Consider the following 6,000-nt stretch of genomic DNA (forward strand, 5'->3'; position numbering starts at 1 on the left):
GAATTATTCACACAAATGGACTTATTCAGAGTTAATGCTTGTTATTTCAATTATTCATAGGCACTGGACTGCATTTATTCATACAAAAGCAACTATTTATTTCTTTACTACTACATAGCATACATGCAATTATTCACACAAATGGACAATTAGTACTGCATAGCTACATCTAATTAACATGGCTTGCCATTCTTCTGTGAGCATTGTATCGATCAACTCATTGCCAAATTAGAAACAGAGCTACTGCTACAGAGCTACTGCTACAGAGTTCGAAGTGTGAGCAACATACCCCTTCCACAGAACACATGTAGAAGCGACGGCCGGTGTTCGTTCCTTCAAAAGCGACACGCTTCACCGGCTCCTTCTGGTGGAGGCGGCACACCTCCGGGCAACCTGCCGCCAAACCCGTGAAGGTTGGTTCGTCCCAGCTGTCTGGGCAGTAGTCCATAGGTGCGAAGTCCTAATTACAAACAAAACCTTCTCAATTCCACCAAATCGACCAGAAAAGGAGAGGAAATTGACAAAAATCAAAATTCCCAAATCTGCCCAAACCCTAACCCTAGATGCAGAGTAAAGAGGTACTTACCCCTGGCCACGAAAGAGCCGTGCTCGACGACTCGCCATCGTTCCAACTGGGCATTGACGGCCGGCGGGCACAAAATGCGGCGGTGGCGGCGGCAAGGATTGCGGCGGCGGCGGCGGGAGCAGAGTGACTGGAGAGGAGACTGAGGGAGAGTGACGGGAGGGAGAGTGACGGGAGGAGACTGAGTCGTAACGCTATCTGGGCGCGCGGCGGGGCCCACGTCCGATCGGCAACGGCAACGGCCGTTTTCTCCTCCCGTCAATGTTTTGACACGTCAGCACAGTTCGTGGGGTCGGACGGTCAGATTGAGTGTCAATTCGCTGCAAAATCGTCATTTGGGTGTTCGGCAAAAAAACCAACTCAAATGTGGTGGTTTTTTGTCCCGCAAACCAAAAGTGGTGGTCTTTCGTAAATTTCGCCACCAATGTGGTGGTTTTATGCTATTCACTCAGTGCATCTTACATACCTATCTACAAATAGCATGGCTATGCTGCAAATATTATACCCTATATAAAAGTTGATCAAAGTAATGACCTCCACAACATTTTGACCACTGTAGATACGGTATTTATCCTGATTCTATTCCAATTGTTATGTGACACGTTTTCCTTTCATTAGTCGGTGGGTGGGCTGGTTTCGTTTTTATTTCATTTTTGCCTTAGAAGGGCTACCGGTTACCGGCTGGATCCTGTAATGCCATGCGTTCTGTCTTCCTAACATAGCGGCCTAGCAGTATGGGTGTTTCAACGTGCCAAATTCTCATTGTATCACCGCTTAAAAAAATTCTGGGCTTTTGTAGATAGACATCGTGTCCCCTCTTTTTATTCACGCCTTGGTCAGTTCGTCTACCCCGGTTCTGCCGCCAAGCAGAGACAGCGCCCGTTCCCCTCCTCCCATCCCCCGTCCCACCACGGCCCACGCCGATCTCTACCGCGAGCTCTGGCCCCCTCGACATGGCATAGCCGATGGCAGTCTGTGCCGTCAATCCGAGAAGCCTCCTCGGCCCGTTGAGGGCCAAGCGGTGCTCGCCGCCGTGGACCGTCTCCCATTTAGTGGTGAAAGCCGGAGATGGATACGGAGGAGGAACTGGACGAAGATGGAAAGAAGAGGAGGGGAAATTGGAGGAATATGGGGTGAAGAGGAGGATATGGAGGAGGTCAGGAGGACAACGCCACAGATGAGGACGAGAGCGCAAGGTGCACGACGACGGGATCTCAGCGGGAGTAGCCCCACTAGCGTCGGGATGGGGAGGAGCGCTTGGGTAGAGGTGTTTCTACGCCTCCAGCAGCCTACCTCTTCTCCTCCCAGCCCTTCTTCTGCTCCCGCACGGCCCTGAGACAGGGCTAACGCCGCCGGCTGTTTATTTGGCAAGGGCGATGAGGGGCACAGGAGATACAGCAGGGCCTGTGCTGTAGCTGTTTATTTGGCAAGGGCCTGTGCTGCTTCTGCCCTTGGATGGCGGCGACTTGTGAGGGCTGTTTGAATGAGGGCGACTTAGGCGGGGGTTGTACTCCGCTCCCTCCAATCTGCCGGCGCAGCCTTTTCATCCTGACGGGACAGCCACCACCGGAGCAAATCCATATTCAGGTGATTTCCACAGTCAAGGTAGTTATTTATTAGATTTTACCCTGCCTACATTGATTTAGTTGGGATCATTCCTTCCAAGGTTTTAGTTTTTTTAGACTATTTCAGTTTGTATGCCAAGCTAGAAATTTGATTATAAAAAGGTGTGTCTTAAGCGTCATGCTAAGAGAAAGAACCGTTTGGTTTTCCAATCAGATTGATCTTACACAGGCTGTCTATTCACTGGATTACTATCTTCCTTATTCTTTTGTTTATCAAGATCTGCATCATATCCACAAAGTTAGCAGGTGGAGTGTACTTTGCTTTGATGGTGATGTTCTAGGTTTGTATGTACTATTTAAAGTAAAATGATTTTCCTTGGTCTGTACGGAATAAGAACTGATTATTTTAAATCAGTAACGGGAACAAGACTATCCTCAAGCACCAATGATTTCTGCAAATGTCAGCTACATCAACCTACAGAGGCTGATACATTTCCAAACACACTGTTATTGTTTGAATGTATTTTGTTTCCTTTTAGGATAGATATTAACCTCTTTATGCCCAACTCCTGAATTATTTGTGTTATGCCAATGCAAGATGGCCACCTCTCACCATATGCATTTTGTCGGCAACAACCAGTATTTGGTCAAGCCCAACTCCTCCTGGAGCTTAAACTGCGGGGCACTGCACTCAACATGCAAGGATCGGTCTAGACAATTGTCCTTTTCAGATTAGGTACAGGAGCTTCCCCAAGACTTCTGATTCCTACGCACCAGAGGTCCAGAGTAGCAAATATGATTCCTTTATTGTGGACTTCTGCAACACGAAATATTGTTCTGTGGATGAAGAGGTTACAACTAATTGACTCATTTGATTAGATGTTGTTTTCCTTGAAATCTCCATTATTTGACACACGCATTTCAGTTAATTTATCGAGTTATATTTTTTCTGCATCAAGCTTCTTCAGTAATGGCTTTTTAGTGTCTCGAGTAAGCTCTCCACCTGATATCTCAATATGGAAAAAAAACGAAAATTTCTGCTTCAAGCCTTCAATATTAGCGAGAACTGAAAAAATCGGAAGGGCTTGGAGCTGATGGATTTGTTTGTTCATGAATAAGTATGTAAAAAACCTCCAATGAAGCTCCTAGACAGTGTCATCTTTACTGTTTTACCATCACAACCAACTCCAATAAGAAAACGAAGGAAGCCAGGAATGCGCCAACATATGCTGTCAGGTGGAGGCCTAAACATACTCCGAAAAATAAAATTCAGGTTTGTGCTATAAGATTCCTGCCAAGCATCACTTTACTTTTGCAGTGCTGTCCTCTGAGTTGACAAGCTAATCTTATAGAAACTCGAAATCCACGATGCTTCTGTCATATATTTGTACACTAATACTTACATATATCATGCAAAAAGGAGGTGGCCTGGGCAAAAAAAATGTGACTTTTGTTCCCTGCTTCTCCCCTGTTTCATACATACTATGATAATCATCGAGATAGATTGTTCTTAATCAGGTGAATGTTTCCTTCATAGGGTATATTTTTGTAACTACATATTCTGTCCGTGCTTATATAAGATCAAAATGTACACTGATTGCCAATTTTTTAGATTATTTATGTTCAATTTACTGCTGATTTGTAGCACTACAGATCACATATGCATTGATTCATTTTTAAGTTAAAAAATGGGCACTATCTTATAAATCAGCAGAGCAAAGTAGAGCTCATAGTTAGGAGTGTCATGAGCTCTACATGATCGAGAAAATGGTTTTTCTTGGCTTGCTATTGTGAGTTAGATACCGAGAAATATATATGTTAGAACTCATTCGTGGTCTTGCTCCTTCTTTGATGATATTGATGTTAGATCTCAGTAAAGGTATTTTCCATCATGAGGCGATCTATTTCTCTTGATTTTAATTACAATTTCATGTGGATTGTAGCATGTTTCAAAAAAATCTAAATCAGCATGGCAAGTCCCTATGAAAATGCATTGGTAGGATGGTCTATTCTCTATAATTTGGGGAGTACTATAAATATATTGTATAAACTCATTTGTAGCTTCCATTTAGCTACCACCTGTGATTGGTGTTTCATTCTGTTAAGCAACAAGTAACTAATTTTTGAGTGCCTCTTTGGTTCAAATTCCAGGAGTCCACATTGCACTGTCTCATTATTTCAAATTGGTGCAATTATATTTATGTAAGGTACTAATGCCAGGTTAGTGAGTATTCTGTTATATATAGACAAAGGTCCGCCAAAGATACATATTAGTACACTAGGGATTATCATCTTCCCTTCTATGTTTCATACTGGTGCTGGTTTCATTATCATCGAAGTATGGAATAGATGCCAGCTACATAGATCCAGATCAAGTTTGTAGATCCAGTTTCACATTCTTCACTTAAAACTACCAAGGAATACGACACATATGGCTACAACAAGGGGGCAAACTGGCTATTATTCGTATGAGATGTCCACTCTCTATTGGTGAGGAGTTGCACAAATTGAGATTACATTTGTACTAATATTGTTGATATATGATAATCATAAGCAAGGAAATTTCTAGATCCTCAGTTTTCCTTCCATGGAAATTATTTTAAGCTTAGGTACTACTAGAGAATGATCATCACAAGTACTGGTTTAGAAATAATCATTACAAGTGCTGGTTGAGTGATACTTACATTTTTCTGAATTATCTCAGTACTAGGATAGCTTTAGGTTCAGATGCAGGCAATGATTATCACAAGTACCACTACAGTAATGTTTTCATTCTCCCGAGTCACATGCTGACTAGGTTTCTAACTAATCGCTCTACGCAAGGTTATAATACTTTCATTCATCCCTCAGTACTAGGCTTAAAAAATTAGTTTTCGTTGTATACATATCTTCCTATAAATGATGCAGATCTTTTCAGTCCAAGAAGCATTGAAATCTTGCTTCTATCCTATGGGATGCAATGGAAGGATGTGTGCCAGCTAATCGTAGACCAATTCAAGGCAGAGCTAAAAGAAGGTTCAGTTTACACCTTTGGAACATAACATTCATGGTTGCTGATGCGGCGCGGAAGAAATAGTGAAATACAGTGTAGTAGATCATTTGTACAGTACCAAAGTTACTCAGTGCTCAAAAGTTCAGGAATACAAAACCTCATGACTTTCCACAGTACAAGACATTTGAGGTCCAGACTTACAGGAGACAAGGTATTCACTTTACTGCACGTGTGATTCAGTGCTTATATTATTTGTTCTACTCTTATTTATTATTGTTTCTTCTTATTGTTCCAATATTTATTTGTTTCTTATCTGTTAGGTATCCACTTCAGTGTTGATGTGATTCTGCTAGATTAAATTACACACTACCCTCGCAGTATACTGATCCTACATGGTTCCCCCGGCAAGCAGTAAGATGCCATCTGCATCACCAGATCAACCTATTCCAGCCACTCAAGACAGAGAAAAAGCACTAGCAAGGTACTAATCTTGGATAAAACGTTTGATTCCCTGGCCTCTACCGGCAAAATTAATACGCATAATATGGTGGACCTATGTGCCTTACTTTCAGTATCCTGTAAACATAAGTACTTGGCCATGGATGTTGTATGATCGCCTTAATTATCCGTCATTGTCCAGTGTATATATGAACCTTATATTATGTGCCTCATCATATTTCTAATAAATTTTTAGAGACTGATTTTTAAATTGCTACAGTTCAACAATGAACAACTGAACATACACATGTATTATTTGCTAACATTGACCATACACGCCAAAGAGGTTAAGCCACGGGCGCGGCGTGCCGCCGCGCCTTTGCCTCCTAGTACAGTCAATTACAATGGGTGGTATTTATCAT

At 42.4% G+C, this 6,000-nt stretch overlaps 1 long non-coding RNA gene across 2 annotated transcripts; it reads left to right on the forward strand.

Annotated features, from left to right (window-relative positions):
* The first annotated feature begins 1,428 nt into the window (after positions 1-1,428).
* On the forward strand, positions 1,429-5,777 carry LOC127344749 (uncharacterized). 2 transcript variants are annotated; one of them, XR_007878175.2, is made up of 4 exons: positions 1,429-2,170; positions 2,747-5,163; positions 5,315-5,351; positions 5,461-5,777. It is a non-coding gene; the product is annotated as an uncharacterized lncRNA (long non-coding RNA). The 2 variants fall into 2 exon arrangements; XR_007878174.2 differs by having other exon boundaries at positions 1,429-5,163.
* Positions 5,778-6,000: the final 223 nt, after the last annotated feature.

Source organism: Lolium perenne, chromosome 3 (assembly GCF_019359855.2).
Source record: "Lolium perenne isolate Kyuss_39 chromosome 3, Kyuss_2.0, whole genome shotgun sequence".
In the NCBI taxonomy this organism is placed as follows: Eukaryota; Viridiplantae; Streptophyta; class Magnoliopsida; order Poales; family Poaceae; genus Lolium; species Lolium perenne.